This window comes from Diuraphis noxia, unplaced genomic scaffold, assembly GCF_037042655.1.
Source record: "Diuraphis noxia isolate RWA-SAM2 unplaced genomic scaffold, SU_Dnox_SAM2 contig0005, whole genome shotgun sequence".
NCBI classification, from domain to species: domain Eukaryota; kingdom Metazoa; phylum Arthropoda; class Insecta; order Hemiptera; family Aphididae; genus Diuraphis; species Diuraphis noxia.
Genome location: NW_028301715.1, coordinates 7,512,098 through 7,531,781, shown reverse-complemented (window position 1 = coordinate 7,531,781; position 19,684 = coordinate 7,512,098). Strand labels below are relative to the sequence as shown.

The following is a 19,684-nucleotide window of genomic DNA, read 5'->3' as shown; positions in this document are numbered from 1 at the left end:
AATGTTATATCGATTCGACGAAATATATTTATGGTAAATGCATTGAAATCAAGTACCCATCAATCGTATAAATACATACATAATACATAGTTACTTATTATATATATATATATATTTTACTTACAAAAAAAATCAACCTTGACTTTATATTATATTATGTATCATGCACGTTGCACTGCGCAATATTATTACACGTCGCAGTGAAAAACTCAATAATTATAATTTTTTGACGGTGACATGATACAAACCGTTAAAAAATAAATAATGATATGCAATACTTGTGTAATTTTATTAACTGTCAGTATAATTACAATGACCTATTTTGAACTCGAAGACAATAATGATAAAAATAAGTAGAAATAGGTACCTACCTAATTTAAATGTAACAATTATATTATTGTATATGAACGTCTAATGAAATATTAATTTACCCTGTTTATTATTTCTCATAGAAGCATAACGGTAGAATAGCGACAAATTGTCCGACTGAACTCTTTATTTATTTTCAACTGAATAGAATGATGTACAAATTACAAGTACAATAAAAAATAGATATTAAAACGTATTTCGAACGCGTGGTATAGTTATATAGGTTGACGTGAAGTTAACAAATAATTATTATAGTATTTCAATATGATGGATTTCAAGTTATTTAATGACTATTGCCGAATAATTTTCGTGTAATAATAAATTAACAACTATAAATTAATATTGGTTATAATATAATATTATGTGTACAATTATTACATAATATTGGATACAGTGTCTACAGAAGTGGTTATTTTAAATTGTTGGTGTCATAATATTACACCACAGATGTTTGTTGATCTACTAACCAACAATTATCTCAGAGCACTGCAGCCTAAGTCTTTAATTCAAAGTGTTGGGCTTATTTATTATTTTAAAATATAATCAAATTCGTGAAACGCATCGTAATCACTCAACAAGACACGCACCATATTATGATTGCATACGTGTTTATGGATGACAACGGCAGCGCTTGAGATTTTAAAACTGAGTCGTGTGTGTGCAACACAGAGGATTATTTTCTCACTGACAATATATAATAATATATTATATAATATTATGTGTGTGCGTTCGATAATAATATTATAAATTATATGGACCGTGCCTTACGGTGCAAAACACGGCACAATGCAATGGGAGGTATATATTTTAAAAGATGTCTATACACGACTCGGCCACCCGTTTACAATAACCGTTGTACGCCTTCATTTATGGTGCTCATAAAACTTCTCTTTCTCTTTCTCTCTCTCTCCGAACACTGCAGCACACCTAGACCTGCCTTCGTGTGCGTGTGGGTGTGTGGGGTGGTGGTGGTGGCGATGGGAGAAGGAGGAGGAGTCAGAGGCAGTTTCACCATTCACTATATGTGTGTGTGTGTGTGTTGTGTGTGTGTGTGTGTGTGTGTGTGTGTGTGTGTGTGTGTGTGTGTGTGTGTGTGTGTGTGTGTGTGTGTGTGTGTGTGTGTGTGTGTGTGTGTGTGTGTGTGTGTGTGTGTGTGTGTGTGTGTGTGTGTGTGTGTGTGTGTGTGTGTGTGTGTGTGTACGCCGTACGGACAAATGGTGGCTAGTGTTCCAGATAACGTTTTTCGGGTAACAATGTTTTTTTCCCAGCGAGAAAGTACGTGCTCTCGTAAAACAATAGGGCTTCATCGGACTTCGCAAAAAGCTTCGGTTCCGAGAAAGAAATATATATATATATATACACGCATAGCCCATGAGTGTGTGTGTATGAACGAAAAGGGGAAAAATAGCACTCTCTCTATATATATATATATAAATATGTATGTATATAACTACATATATACACACGCATATATATATTGCATTATATTTACGATGGAACACGGGGCGGTGAGCGGAGTAGGATTGTAGATTATATACGGTGCTGTATGTGTAATCGCGTGTTGTTGGCCGGAAGATTAACGAGCCAGGTGGCTGGAAGCGCGTGGCATAACGGATATATTATTTTTCGAGATATGACCCGGATATGAGGGAGAAAACATAAAAATGAGATGCGAGAAAAAGCGGAGAAAAAAAATATCGATATGACGGCATCGGTGGCGGAGAACAGTGGGGAATAATATCGAGACGAAATAATAAAATAATAATATATTCGAATTTCGTCTTCTGTGAATTTCATCGGAATTCGGAATGTTATAATATAGGTATAACTGTCTAGTGAATGTGAACGAAAGAAAATGATTTTATTGTTAATAATCAGATGCACTCAACACACCGTGAATTCAAATATTATCTACAAACCACGGTGATAAATTTTGGCGAATATTAGTCGAGTCGTGAGTTATTTGGATCTTGTAAAATATAATAATATTTGAATTATGTATTTAAAAAAACACACACTAGACGTAATATTATCATTTCATCACATCGAATTCTTTTATAATAATAATTATTATTATAATCGATATTAAACCGTTTGGACGAATAATTATAATGTTGTAATAATTCAGCGCTAAATACGTATAATAGGCGCGAAAATGTATAAAGTGTCAAAAGATAAAAGAACATAGTTTTTTAAGCTTGGCGCACCATATGATGAGATTATGGACATGGAGGTTACCTGCTTATATCTACATTGTATGTTATTGTGTTTGTCTCGTTCACTTTTCTAGCTACATTGATCGAACACGTTAATGAATCGGCATCACGTCTGGACAACGAAAAAGAAGAAGAAAAGTCTTTAGAGTTATCGTTCAAAGGGCATTCATCAAGGGCGCGACTTTTTCGATACCATAAACGGTTATCTTGGCTCCTCTATACAGATGGTCTTTTGTAAAACTCTATCCGCTCTCTTATTTTCTCTATCACTCTCCCGGTCTGCGCAGTATCTCGTACGAGATCTGCTGACGAAGCTACACGGCTCAGTCCATTAGTGTAATTTGTTTTAGTCCGGGCCCCTCCGACTCGCGAAGAAATAAAAGAACTTTCTGAATGAAAAAAAAAAATATATATATATATATGTCGGGGACGAAGGGTAAGAAACTATATTACTGGACTTTAGAACTTTTATCTCATTCAACCGATCGGAATTGATTTGGACCTCCAAAGAAGAAGAATGCCAGCCTTTAATACTCTCGTTTGATTTGAATGACCGTTTCCTTTGGCCGATTCGTCCTGCAATGACGTTTTTATTCGCATTCGAACCGAGTCTTTTGACCTAAGTGGAGGGGGGGAGGGTAAGTGGAGGAACTCGGAAATAAATGTACGGAAGATTTTTTATATACATATTATTTTCGTTGAAGAAAAAACACAATTTTCCCAATCCCGACTGCTGCAGCAGTAACCTATAACGATTTAGTGAGTTTTTACCGAGCACATGACCATTATTTTTATTTCGGTCGTTTAGTTTATCTGATTCGAATATTTAGATAAAGCGTGTATTATGTAGTAGTATTGGTCCTTTTCGTTTATATAATGCCCCAGATTCTTATCTCTGAATAATAATAATAAAAAAAAAAAAAAAAAAAAACAGAGATTTGCGTTTTGGTTGTTATAAAAACTCGTGTGTGCGGCACAGGTTTGAATTAAAAACGGCATACGAAGACGATGTTGAGAGTTTTTAGAAATGTTCAAAAAGATTTATATTGAAAACCTGGGAAATCTTCATTCACCGGAAAAGGTCTTGTTCGCGTGTGTATAACAGTTCTTACAGTTTGGGCTTTAAGCAGCGACGACAGCGCAAGATTTAAGCGTCGTTTTTAAGCATCTTTCACAAACCACATAAATCCTGCAGTAGGTACTGGAGCAATGGAAACTTTTGGGTTCGTTGTCTCTGGAACTCCGAGTACAGTGTCTCAGACATAAATCGCCCCGTGGCCGTAATAATGCACATCTATGAACCTATATGGTACCTTTAGGATCAAAAATGGACCAGACACAAAGGCGTTTTTGTTTATGTATTATTGTCATGTTTTTGCGTTCACATGTGGCTGTAAACATATATATATATATACATAGGAATCTATACAAGAATCTTGAATATGTTTATATATGTTAAAGGACATAATATAGTACCGTTTACAAATACATCAACTCCATCTAATAACTTGTTTACTCTTATATAGGTGGCATTACGACAGATTTTATGAATCAACACATTACCTCAAGTTATTATTACGATATAGTTAGTATTATAATCACCAAAGTCGTGACCATATTCATTCTTCAATATATAATACCATCGTATTTCAAGTTTGTACGATTTGTTCTCAATGAATGGTATTAATTTTTTACAACCGAAAAAAAATCTACCATCACTATTTATCATATTACATTATCACAACAAAAGCTAAATCGGAGAAGACCAGGACAATAGTTTATTAAATTAGTAAAAGTTTATTTTTTTCGGGACCTAGCTTGATTATTCAGTTGTTACTTGTTACAAATATATCGAATCGATTCAATAACCTGTTTACTCTATAATGGATACAGGTAGGAAATTACTAAGAAAAAAATTACTTTGTTTGTATTCACATTAATTTGATTGTCATAGAATATCAATACTGCAAGTGTTATATTTAATAATATTACGTTTGAAAAACACTATTTAAATTAATACGATTTTTACAGTATATTTTTAATTTTATGAAATATACTTCAAAAGATACACATTCAAAACTACAATATTGTTTTGATGAATTCGACTAAACTATAATCAATGTATTAACTTTATAATATTAAAATATATTGTGTGAGTTCAATTACTAAGTTTCAATGTAAAAATAAATAATATACTATTTAGGCAGCTTCGAAATTCACATAATTTAAACAATGATCCCATTACGTTTGTTGTGTATTTATCGGTGTAACTTCGGCAGAAAATATAGACATCACTTTGTCGTTTATTTTCTCCAATGTAGATGAGAAAACGTCAGCTATTTCAGCATTCGAACTTTTAAACTCGACCCAAACAAGTTTAATTCAATATTTTGGCCTAAGAGAAAACATTTGCTAAAGGCCTTTAAAAGACAACATCTCTCTCAAATCATCTAAAAATACAATTGTTAAAAGAACTGTGTACACTGTATACTAATAACGAATTCAATTAGGTAGTTGTGAACATTGTTAGAAAACAACAATTAAAAACATATACTGAATTTTATTAATATTTATTTTTTCCGAGAAAACATTATTTAAAACAAAATTTATTGTTATGCGAGTAACTGAAAATAATGTTAATTAGGGCACAAAAGAGACAAAAATATATTCATACCATTAAATAAATAAATTAAAGCTTAATTTAAAAATAATTTAACCCCCCCAAAAATGAAGACAAGATTATATATAATTTTGTTTTCTTAATATTGTAAATTTTAAAGTAAAAAACATTTGAAAGAGGAAAATACTGTAATACTATTTTAATTGCATATACTTGACTAAGCAATTTAAATTGCATACATCTAAGATATTTAAACTATTGTTTACAAGACTTTCATGAGGTATTTTTAATAAATTCTCAAAATCAACTAATTCTAGTATAATAAAATATTTCATGTTTAGTATAAAATTACTTTTATGATTTTAATTAACATTTATGAAAAATAAAACGGATTGAGATAAAACTTTTAATTTTGCTAGTTACTTTTTACTTTATCTACGTTTTTGTGCGATATTCTAAAAAAAATATAATATTATGTTTTGTGTACAATAATAAATATTATATTATTATATGTATATAACATAAAATATTCCAATACTTTTAATAACTTATTTTTTTATTCATATGAAATGAAGTATGGAAATCAGTTTTATCATAGAATTTAATATTACAAGTGTTTAATAATATTTTAAAAGTATGTAAATAATGAGTTCTCTCGAGCAAACTCAAAGTAATATGAAGTTGAATGAAAAACACTAAAAAGTAATTCCAGTATATAGTTTATAATTTTTCCGTTTCAATTATTAAATCATTATTATTATTATTATTATGAAAATTAAAACAAAAATACAATATTTTGCAATTATCAAAAAATGTTATAATACTGGATGTGGGTGCAAGAGTTCAGCTAGCTGTTGTATGAGATGGGAAATAATATTTTAAAGGAATTGTTAGATAATTATAATTATATACAAGTATGTGTAGGTAAAATAAATAAAATAATTGTCAGTTTAATATTTTATACATTAATCAAGTTGTAATTACAAAAAAATTTACTATTAATGTAATTTAATGGAAGTGATTTTTTTGTAAAAGTATAATAATAATAATCGTACGCTTGAATAATTAACTTAAGCTTAAATATGATAGATGAAATGTATGGATCTGTCTACTGTCAACCAAGACGAATATAGTAATTTTAAAGTTATTTCCATATTTAGATATATTATACAAGGATTATGTATTTAACGTATATCACTTTTCGATTAAATAAGTTGTGTACCTAATTGTTGTAAATTAAAGCATAACTGCAGTTTATAATCATCGCAGTACCTATGAGATTACTTTGAACAGACCTTAGGATACTATAGGTACTTGCGGTAACTGTTTTTTTTTCTTTATCAACTGTGAATATTCGAAAAGAAATATGTTGAAACACAATTTTTAGATTTATTTTGAATAGGCAAAGTTTGGAAAACATCGTGATGTTTCCCTTTACGATGCTATATTATAATATTAAAAATTAAAAATATATATTTTATAAAAAATGTCAAGCAAAAATATTCTGTAAAAATTACAACAGAAAACGGCCGCCTTAATACAATATTTATTTTAAAATTGCTTCACCATAAATATTAGTTTTTTTTCATCGTTTCTTACAATTATGATATTATGTTTTCCCCAAAAAAAAGTGACTTCTTTAAAATGTATAGTATATACGTCATAATAATATATGTATGTACAAGCTGAGTATATTGCTTCTAAACAAACCGATATTGCAATATAAAAACGTTATGTTCATAAATAATAACAATGATTTGTTTGTCGTAAATATTATTAAAATAACAAAAATGTTAAATACTGCTATGTACAACATGCATTCAAGTAAAAATAAATTATAAAACATTTTGTATTATTTAGGGCAGAGCAGAACGCCAATAGACGATCGCGGGCCTATACCATGCAGGCCAGTTAGCTAATACGGATGGATATACATTTTTAATATTATTATCATAGGGACAAAATAGGATGCGCCAGTAATTCCGTTAAATTCGTGTTTCCTTGAAACCGTGCGTGTATTAGATAGTTGATTTTCATTATGATGATATTTTCATCTACCTATGCGTTTTAAAAATCGTTTTTTTTTTTTTTTTACTTATATATTATTATTATTTATTATTTTGTTATTTGTAATTTCGGTAAAAATATTGACGCATAAAGCCCATACTCTCTATAGCATACCGCAAAACCAAACGACAGGGGTTTAAAACGTTTACATTTATATCTATATAAATATAATACTCTTGTGTGTGTGCGTGGGTGTGTATAATAGTATGAGCGTGTATGGGATGGTGAGTGTATGCGTGTGGAGTATAGAAATGTATGTATATGCGTGGCTGTATTTCCCAGAGGAGAATCACGACGGTCTCGCTTAATTAAATATATTCGAAAAAGCATTAATTCTGAATCCGGACTTTTACGTAGCGCCTCGACCGGTGTGCGTATCACAAAAGCGGTGGCGGCTCGCCAGTTCCAAATGCATATTATATAAAGTCCCCGACATCGATATAAATAAAATTGCCCAATAAATATAAAAATTCACTTTATTTTCCTTTTTTTTTTTACTTATCAATTTCATGACCCTAACGAGTCGATATTTGTTTTAAAAATGCATTGTACAAGCAGACAATATGCGCACATCAGTGTAACGCAAATAAATTATTTTTGAATCAAATAATATTTTGTTTTTTTCCTCCACTATCCTTAAAAAAATTAGCCATGAAAAAGAAAAAAACATATATATGGCACAGGACGCTTCAAATAATAGAAATATTATACCAAAATGATTAAACATTTTTTGTACAGCTTATCTTATTATAGCACACGTAAATTTCAAGCACACACGTTAGAAAATATTAATTATTATTTGTTATAGATAAAATGCAATGTTTTTATAATTATAGAATAAAATAAGTCATACATAAATTTGAACCAGCGGTGGGATCCAGAAAATTTTTTTTCCCGTTTTCGCTTTTTAATTTTAGATTTTGAACGAAGTTATGAATGTATTGATTTTAAAATGATGTGTGTTTTTTTTTTTGTTTGTTTTTGTGCCTGTGTACAGCATAACTAGTCGATATATCTTCAATTTCAAACTTTGGGGGTGGTTTCCGATGTAAAAGTGAATATCCTTGGTGCATTATAGAGGTCAAAAGTAAAAAAAATCGAGAAAAACAAAAAAAAAATGACAGAAAAACGGGAATTTTTACGCAAAACCAGTTTTCGACCAAATCGATATTTTTATATGGTTATAATTCAAAAACTAATCACTGTAAATACTTGAAATTTTCACCAAATGTTTATGTTAATGTTATCTATATACAGTTTAATTCTCAAAAATTTTTGATTTTTTTTGAGTTATTTATAGACCACTGAAATTTTCGTTTTTTTTGAAGTGTCGGTAAAAAAATGTTGGACGACCAAAAGAACTTGAAAATTTAATACAAGGTTCCTTATAAGTTGTTATTATTGTAGCTAAAAAAAATTAAAAATCGTTAGTCACAATCTTTTTTGTAAGCGTTTATAGTTCAAATTTTTACGAAATATGTCGAAAACGCGAAAATTTGCAAGTAATTTTGAAGTTTAAAAATCATAAAATTTTTTCTGTTTATAACTAAGGATTAAAAATATAACACTAAGTTTTCCATAAGTTTTCCTTCAAATAGCTATAGAGAAAACTCGAAGCGTCATTATAGGAAAAATTTTAAGTGCGTTTGAATTTTAAATTTGTACGAAATAGCGTAACGATAACGATTTATCCTAAAACGATTTTAAATATTTGTTATTTTTCAAAAAGTATAAGTCGTAGATACTTGAAAATTTTATCAGTTATTTAGATTGGCGTTTTCTTTACATGATTTAATTTTCAAAATATTTTGACTTTTTTCGAGATATTTATAGACAACTGAAATTTTCAATTTTTTTGAAAATTTTCTTTTGAAGTGTCGATAAAATTTTTTTGGCCCTATCAAAATACTTGAAAATTTAATACAAAGTTCCTCATAAGTTATTCTTATAGTAATTAAAAAATTATAAAAATACGTAGGCAAAATTTTTTTTATTAGCATTTGAAGTTCAAATATTGACTAAATACGTAAAAATTACGAAAATTCGCAAATTATTTTAAGCTTGAAATTTATACAACTGATGTTTATTATTTGATATTAAAAAAAAAAATTGCTGTTTAATTGTATTAAGCGTATATAAGGGGCGGGACCCGTTTCGCCCAAAAATGACCGTACCCGTTTCGCCCGGGTACCCGTTTTGCCCAAATTTTATTTTTATATGATTTCCGTTTCGCCCAGAGTAGTTTAGACCAATTTAAAATTAAGTTGGCAATAGTTCAGTCAAATATTACGTAAATTTTAGGGAACGTTATAATACCTATAGCAATAATCCAGTCGTTATCGAATGAAATTACTCGTTATGAATTCATAAAAAACATGTGTAATAATTTTAAAAATAAACTTTAGGTGGTATTAATAATTATATTTTGAACGATTAAAATCGATTTTTTTTATAAGATATGTGTAAATTTTTATGACGTTAATTTGATTTTTTAATGATAAGTATTTATAAATGTTGTGTGGACTAAATTTTTAATGTGTTAAACTTTTGTGAAAAAAAAAAAAAATGACGTGTGTATAGTTTTTGGAAAACAAAGAGGTGTTTTCTGGATAACGCTAAATGATACTCAAGTATTTGACTGAACTATTGCCAACTTAATTTTAAATTGGTCTAAACTACTCTGGGCGAAACGGGAATCATATAAAAACAAAATTTGGGCAAAACGGGTACCCGGGCGAAACGGGTACGGTCATTTTTGGGCGAAACGGGCTACGCCCTATATAAGCTATATAAATTACTTCGTATAATGTACCATGTTGTTATATAGTTATCAAAACCGTAAACACATATACAAATACAATGCAATTTGAACCTAGGTATTATTGAATGATAATATATGTAACTTTGACTAAAATAAAATATTATTCTGTATAGGTACTTACATGTATAAAATATGACGTATCAGTATAGAAAGACAATTATTACAATAATATTATCTATAATAAGTAAAGTTTTTCGACAAAACGTAAAATTTTTTTGTGTAATGGCAATAGCCTGAAAATGTTTAGTTATTGGATTTTACCTTTCACACGTATAGGTTGTAGGTATGTACGGATAAACAAAAAATTAGTCAATTTGTATGTTAAGTGCTATTTTACAAAAGAGATAAATTCACACAAATTGATTACAGAAGAGTTGGTAAATATATAGGTACTCCCCCTATTCGTCCCATCGTTATTTTTCCGGACAAACAGGTGAAAAAATTAACCACAATAATCGAATTCGGGATTAATGCCGATCGGATTACACGCCTGACATTTATCCATCTATCATAATTAGTCTGTTCAGAACGATTAAATACGCAATGTTGTGCGGAGTATATATTTCATCAAAAACGAGTACCTACCTATTCCGGAATCTCGCCAAGATTGGTTTGGCTCTCTGCAGAATATCATGGGTGCACAATCCATCGAGGCAAGTTTCTAATTATAATATTTTATCTGAAATCTCTACAAAAGACAAAAATATAGGATTTGAAGTTTCTAAAATTTGCTTTAAGAAATAGGCACATTGTAGAGCCTATACGTATTAATTCGTAAATTTATTAGTACCATTAATATCATAACTGATAATAAAATATTCGTAAAATAACTACACACATTTCAAAACATTTTTAAATTACATAGGTACATTTTAATTCAAATAACGTAAAATGTGAAGTATTACAAAATATTCAAAATGTGTACGTTTAAAATTGGTGTAATAAATATATACTATTATACTATATATTGCCTAGCAGCTAGTCGATAGCATAGGAACGTGATTGAATTGTTTAAATTTAAAATTTGACATATCAACAAAATAATCGTGCTCCGGAAAATGCCAATAAGTGCTATAGAATTAAAATATTACACATTCAAGGGAAACGCGTTTTCGAAGTAATTTTATTTTACACAATAATTTTAAATTTTTACTGTAAGATTTAAAATAACACATCATTTACGATTTTCATTTACACATATACAGTTAGTTTGCGCAAACTAGAGTTAATATGGTCCGTTTGCGCAGTTTAACTGAACGAATAAACCCACCTTTAGTACTGACACATTTAACAAAGGATAAAGGTTTATTCTGATTAATTTATGATATTATATGCTTTGACATAAAACGAGGTTAGAATTAATTAACTGTCTGCAGGACCGACGAGTCCTCGACAATATAGTTAGCTACGATAACTGTAAAAATGACGTATTAAGGTTATTAATAATATTAACCACTTGTCTGTACAAAGGTCAAAGTGGTATTTTTTTTCTTCAAACATAGGTATATATTATATGAATTCTTAATTTATCAATATAGTGTAATTTGTGTCAACACAGACAAGGAATTAAAATATTTAATTACAATAAGTCAATAATAGCAATGTTCAATACTATATTATGACGTTAGTACCCTACTATTATAATAATTAATACGTTACTGTAGACAACTTAATAGACATAACAAATAAATTTAAATAAGAAAGACTAGATAATAATATAAACTATTTAAAACGTTCGTCGGATGAACAAAATATTATACAGAGTTAATTTTAATAATCAAATTGATGGCGAAATGTTTGAGTTTTTTTACGAATCGGTCATCATTATTAATAAATACCAAACATTAAACGCAGAACGAAAAACAGGAAAATAACATCCCAGAGGAACATCAATAATTACCGTAGGTACATAATTGTACTAGTATTATTAATTGACAGTCTGAGATCGTCCTGTCAAATATAATTGAAGTCGGTTAACTAAAACTATTTTCGATAAGTTTTCTGCGGATCGTACATTTCTCCAAGCTTTAAATTATTGTTCTTTGTTTTATCCCTGGGACTTGATAAAGATATTTTTTATAAAATAAATATATACACATATAAATATTATAAGTCAAAACTACATATTACCTAAGAATGATGCAGTGAATTATATAGCTCTGACATAAACAGTATAAAATTAAATAAATATTTTTAAAATCATATTGTGTCATACCTCTATGAATAATATTTTTCATACTACAACATACTCATTGCTCAAGTCATTATTTTTTAATTTAAATGAGAATTTCAGATGTCCGTACAAAATTTATTTGTATATTATATAAATTTAGAATATTTTGAAGAACTCTGTACAAAAATATGTTCACGGTAGGTATTAATATTAAAATTAAAATTTACATGAATTGTTTACATTACAATATTTTTCAAATTTTATTTTCCTGATTTTCACATTTAAATATTATCAACTACCAACAAAGTATACCTAAAAATGTTTATGAAAATAAATGTCTTATTATTTTTAAATTTATTTGATTAAAAACTATGAGGTAGGTACCTTGTATTAATTCGTTTACATTATTGACTTAGCATAAATAAACTAAAATTATAAACAACCAACTTATTGTTTTAGCCATGGAAATAATGGTTGAAAATTGAATGAAAATGTTTAATGATAATAATGATTTTTCATAACTAAAGTAGTATTCTCTACAAATAACTTAAAACGTATATAGCAATTTTTAAGGTGATCGATTTAAAATTTTAAAAAAATTCCTCAGCGTTAAATTTCTTACGAGTTTATGTATTTTGTACGATCTATATATGTTTTTATCAGCGATCTGATACACGCATGAAGCAAACAAACATTGCGTGAAATTGCGTTATGAAATCCGACCAATTCCGAAACGTGCGGACTACAAACCGTATATTATTTTTATACCAAAAAATATGTATACAATAATTATTAATTATATTATGTTTATATATACACCGACCTCAAGTAAAGGTAAAATATTTTATGTTAAATTTTGTTTGAATATAAAATGAATGGTATTTAACTATTAAGTAATTCCATATCGATGTTTCTATAAGAATTTGTTTATTTCTTGACTTCGATTCCCTTCCCCTACCATTCATGGATTATGGCTCCTTTAATACGTAAAAACGTACTTAATGCAATATGTGATCTTGAAGTAAACTTTATATATATAGAGTTTCGGCCATTTCATCGGTTAGAATTATATGATCAACGAAAGCGTATCATAGAATATTTTATTGAAGAAACTACGGTACTAAAGAGAAATTCTGTGTATATTAAACGATAAAACAACGCACTGGCAAAGGCAATTAATGATAGCTATCTATAAGAGCATTTATTCCACGTAACGTTCAATCGTTTAATCAGCAGTAAAGGGGGAATGAAAGTTGAAACGGTTTGGAGGTATTAAGGATATTCATTTTCATACTTCCGACCGAAAGTTTAAAGTTGATCAACAGAAAATTGGTCCTGTGCGTCTGAACCCAGGATGATTCCGTTATCCAAAAACTAGTAAAACTATTTCAATAGCCAGCAATACAGCAGTTACATTTAAGAAAAGAACTTGATCAATAAAAATCTTTTCAATACTCTAAAATGTTTCTTTAAATGTTTTCTAAATTATAATGAAGTAGGTGTTATTTTAAACACGCTGTTGTTAATATTATAGATTTTGGTTTTGATCAAAGGTCGGTAATATCACATTATATTTGATGCATCATTATAGATTATAGTATGTCCAATCTCTTATGTAACTAATTTATTTGGGGAAACTGCTTTGACATATTATTATTAAAATAAATTTCAAATATAGGACAGTTTCATGTAAGCACCATAAGTTTCTAAAAATATAAGGTAATTACGACCTAGGTTAGGAGTGCTTTCAATATACGGTCATACACTGTTGGGAGTCTAGAGGGCCTGTTTATTCATGGTCGAAGCCTTAGATCTTTGTGAACTCATACTGATGGAAACTAAAGGACTTAATTATATTGCCTTGGAGTCTAGGTTTCATCTAATGTATAATGCGTGAATAACATGGTCATCAGCTCCTTTAAAGTTCATAAAGGATCGAGGAACAAACCTTTGAAACGTTTGCCGGGTAAATGCAATATAATTTTCAACCCAAAACAAAATATTATGTCGACCCATTACAAGTAATAATTATTCGAATAGAATTATCGATGAAAGTACTAACCTTCAGTTATTTATAAATTATTACATTATAGACTTAATAGATAATACAAGTTAACCACTTCACACATGAGGACAATGTACAGTTCTAGTTTAACATCATATATAAGAACCTAATAATGTACCTACGAATGTTATTATTTCAATATGACGCAAAACCTTATCACCAGCTCAATATAAATAATTAAAATACTGCGCAGACAAAATAATTTAAATGTTAGAGACAGAGAAGTCAATATTGTACGCAATTTTCTGGTTTTTTTTTTTTACATAGTTTTAAGTAGAACTTTATAATATTATGTTAGTGTTATTCAAGAAAGTAGGTAGTAAATTATTATTTTGTAAGAAATAAAATATCCGTAGAAAGTTTAAGTTGCTAAAAAAAAGAAATCATAATTATAAAGCTAATGTCATTCTTATTTGAAGCTTTTTACTTCATTCAAACAAACTTTTCAAGAAAAATTACTGCTTATTAATGCTTCTATAAATAGGTACTATAAATACTTGGCGATATAAGTAATCTTTTGAAATTCGATCAACTTTTGAATAAAATTATATTGAAAGTACTGACAACAACAAACTATTACAGATGGTATAAGCATTTTTTCATACATTTATAATTTATCTTCATCATAATGAATATTTAATAAATAATTAACTTTTTATAAATATCGGGTTTCACTCAAGCGATAAATATTTTTTTTATTATTCAAATGCATTCAGATGAATTTATTTACAATTTTTACTTATGCATTTTATGAAAAATTAAGAAGAAACATCATTGAAATATAATTTATCGGTGTACAAACATAGGTAAATATAATATTCTGGTTTTCTTCACTATAGATTGCATTATAGTTCAGATTTGGTTTTTATATGACATTGCATTGCTCAGACCGATCTCAATAACTAAAATTATTCGAAACCGTATGCTGTCAATTCAAATTCCACGTCCAGAATTTGACACTGAATGGAAAAAAGGTGACGTGCTAATTTTCGGTAATCGAGAAGGTGTTCAGAACAATTCTAGAAACTAATTTCCTTGCTGATTAGTACATTTAGGAACATTCATATAAAATGTGAACCCTCCCATTTTCATGCCATTTCTGACGAAAAAATATATATTTTTTTAAATAGCTCCTTATTTCTAGAACAATATTATCTTACTTACATGAACGTCATTACTTTTTGTTTCCTATACTTTGAAAATTTGCCATTTAATATAATCTTATCGAATTATCTATTTTGTCGCCCATCACTAATATTATTATTAATGTATGATTTAATAAAATTATTAAAACCGGTTAGTTTAAATTAAGTTTAATTAATTTTTTTTTTTTTGAATAACGGATAAAATAAGTTAGATATATAAAGATATATAAAGAATATAATTCTGATTTTCTAAATATAATGAATAATATTGTACCGGTTAATGTGTTTATATTAAAAGTATTTGCACTCGGTGATTTTTAAAAAAGTTAATGAAATCTTACAATTGTATATAAGACAATTCCAGTCATTTTGTGTGTTTATGGAAATAATAGATGGTTTAATAGTTTCGTTGTGGTTCAATTCATAATTATTATTATTATTATACTATGTAGTATGTTCGCGGTTCGTCTTGTGGAGTGAGGACCAAAATATGGCTGATTCAAAATCAGAATCAGCCGTGGTTGTTGTCTAGGCTATTCCTGATATTTAAACACGATAAAAGCCCTTCGAACAACGTAGGTTTCCACGTCGGTAATCATTGTTTACTGTTTGCCATTAAGCTCGCACGTAACCTAAATAAATCTGAATAATCCGACAATGGACTCAAGTACCTGTCTGCTGTTCCTCACCCCACTCACCGCCAGGCAGCTTGCTCTGGCCCACCTACGGTTGTCGTTTAATTAAACTAAGACGTGTTGAGTGCACACACACACACACACACACACACACACACACACACACACACACACACACACACATATATATATATGTATATGTCCCTTGTTCCATTCAACGTGACTTGTTTTCACACAGCCCGTTTTATGCACATACATATTATATAGGTCCTACTGCCAGCGCGCTGTACTGTTGTAGAGTATTTTTTTATTTTATTTATTTTATTATGCTACGAACCTACTAGTTTTCCATCCAAGTTTAAAATTACATTTTGTATTTAAATACGTTTATGTATAGTACGGTAATTAATAATATGCCACTTTAAGTGACTTTTTCTAAGCTATATTTCTTATTAGTTTTTTTTTCTAGAGCAAATATATATGTCAAGTGTTAAGTCATAACGTTAAAAAAAAATAAATAAATAAATAAATACGTCGTTCACATGTTGTTGTATATTTTCGCCCAACAGTCAATTTAAGCATAGGTACATGATATTATTATTTTATATAGTTAGGGTAAATTTCTAATAATTGATATTCATCACTTATATAATACACGTAGCTATATAGAATGCATAGCCACGCAGCCACCTAATATAATGGAGAACATTTTAACTTTCACAACATTAAATATCATATAAATCTATAAGCACCGTATAAATATTTGAAATAACAAACGATTCCAGTGAAAGATTAAGTTGACATTAAAGGATGCATTCTTTCTTTTATATTTTAAAATTTTTGCCATTCGTATACATCATTATTAACGATTAAGTATTAATTTACATTTTAAATAAATATGTAATAATATGTACTGTGAAGTATATTATTTTAATAATATGTTGTTTATCAATAAATAATTTATAAATTAACTTTTATTAGATTATATGTTAACAGGGAATAGTAACTATTATATTAATATTGTAAAAAACTCCTCTAAACAATGTTGAGAAACGTTTTTAAAGATTTAACGTCAAAATAAAAGAAACGTCAATCACAATTACATTAGTATTTAATAAAGTTTTTATTAAGTACATTTATTATGAATAAAACATAACGTTATTTGTCAGAAAACGCTGATAGTATTTCATAAATAAATATATATTAAATATAACTGAATAAATGTTTTTGAAACGGATGTGATTTATTTGTTCAAATCATAAAAGTTCTTGAAAGAACCTACACTTGTATTTGATTTTGTTACGTGTTTTTTATTGGATTACAGGAAGTCCGAAGAATCGAATACGTTGCTTTCGTTTTAAATTTCAACTATTTTCATCAACTACTTCGACAGCCAAATAAACAAATGCCAACAGTTTAAAATTACACACACACACGAACAACGTACATCAAAATGTTTAAAGGTTTTTTTTTCGGGATTTGAAATCGTTTTCCTGTCTATTCACATGTCCTTGTATATTAGTGTATATTACAAATAGTACACTTTAACCAATATGTCGACTGATTTTTTTATTATGTTATGGGTTATACATGTATTCAATAAACTGTCGACTGTAAGGGATTACCAAAACCTGATAATATTATTAAAAAGAGTTATAGAATACATACTTTTGTCAAAAATATATTATTTACACCCCGGATTTTAATAGAAAAAAAACAATTAAATAGGTAGTTACTTTTTTGATATAATACTACATAATATAAACCGAACATAATGAATTAGAGTTATTATTACTATTTTTACCTCTTTGTTTCTATGTTTAGAGTTTTATAATTTGACTAAGCAAGGTAAGCTTGAAATGCTAATAAATTAATAATTATATATTTACATGCATTCAGAATGTATTAATTAAAATATTAAATGAATATGTTGCATAAGTAAATATTTCAAAGTATCTGCAAATAAGTTTAGGTATATATTTAGTCATAGTAAACTGTTGTTTGTGATTATATATGTACAAACAAATTAAAATACCTATCCCTTGTGTAGTTGTGTGTAAATTTAAAACTAACAGTGTACAATTTCGTTAAGGAGGATACGAAAAAAATTATTCACTTTAAAATAAGAAAAAAATATTTTTGATAAATTTAATTTTGAAAATTATTGTACCAATTGCGTTTCAGTCGCTTTAAATGATTAATAGTATAAATTATACGAAAAATCCCTAAGAACGATTTAATTTATTTATTTACCTATATCATAATATATGCATAGTTTACTCTTCTTATAAAAATAATATTCATCATTTATATTCATTAAATTTGATGTTGGATTTCTGGTTTACAAGTTAATAACTATACTAATATAATTTGGGGTTGGTTATCTTATCAGCAGCTATCAACATTAATGTTTAGTCGAATAAAAGATACTGAATTTAATATTTTGTTTATAAAATGTATCTTCAATGAGTTTTCTCTCCATAAAATCTTTATGTTTAGGAATTCTGGCGTCACAGGTCACCTACTTTTGTAAAAGGGGTGTGTTTGAGAGGGTTCAGTATACATGCACATACATTTGGCAATATCGTGAATTATGAGTTTTTGTCCAAGAGTGGGGCTAAATCACCGCTGCCGCCGTCACCAGGGTGGGATGGAAACTATTAAATTACGCATGGGCTAAGGATTCGAAGGGGGTGCGTTAAGGGGTAGGGGGAGCAAGGTTGTTGGGCGCCAAAACCAAAACTTTCCCCAAATTTATTTATCGTTCCCCCGGCAGTTGTTTTCGAGCTATACGTATTTATTGTTTGTGTATGTGTGCTAGAGAGAAGGGAAAAGTGGAGTAGAATTTACTCGTAATCAAACGCACCGGGTGCACTGGAGAGGTATACAGTTCGAAATAAAAATAACATATATCAAAGTATCCCCAGAAGTCGTAAAAAAAACTCGTAATTTCCAAATACTGATAATGTCACAAAATTTATATTAAGTTGATGAAAATATAGGCATCATATAAATTGTGTATACCTATACTAAAAATAAAAAATTATGTATGAATTTCAATCGCAAAGTGATAAAAAAAAAAATGAACGTTTCAAACTCGCCCATGAAAATGTCATGTTACATGATTCAAATAGTATGAATAAAATATCAACTTAGGTAATATTCTAGATTATATCACTTTAGCTATAAAAAACATGTCATTACTTGATTCCGCTATTAATTTATCGTATTAAATAAATACAATAAATTTCAGAAATATACTAATAATTCTTATGGCTCAGATATTTATTCATTTTTATATAAATACGATTAAATTAAAAACACCATTTTTTAATTTTTTTAACACTCGGTGCTAAAAATGCGTACAATGTACATAATTCATTTAAACTATAACATTCTAATTTGTGAGTATCATTTTAATATAATTGTTTAGATATCTAATACGATTAAAACATATTGTAACGCGTTTTACTTTTACAGAACCAGAAACATTATAAATAGGGCTAGGATTTATATACATTTGCGTGTTTTTTCCTCAAGTCCAAATTGATTGGTTGTCAGATTTGTCCACGA

The 19,684-nt window shown here is 28.6% G+C and overlaps 1 protein-coding gene across 3 annotated transcripts in view; it reads right to left on the bottom strand.

The window, feature by feature from the left end:
- LOC107164382 (uncharacterized) overlaps positions 1–19,684 on the bottom strand; it is a 277,547-nt gene that overhangs the window by 107,552 nt on the left and 150,311 nt on the right. The window lies entirely within an intron of this gene.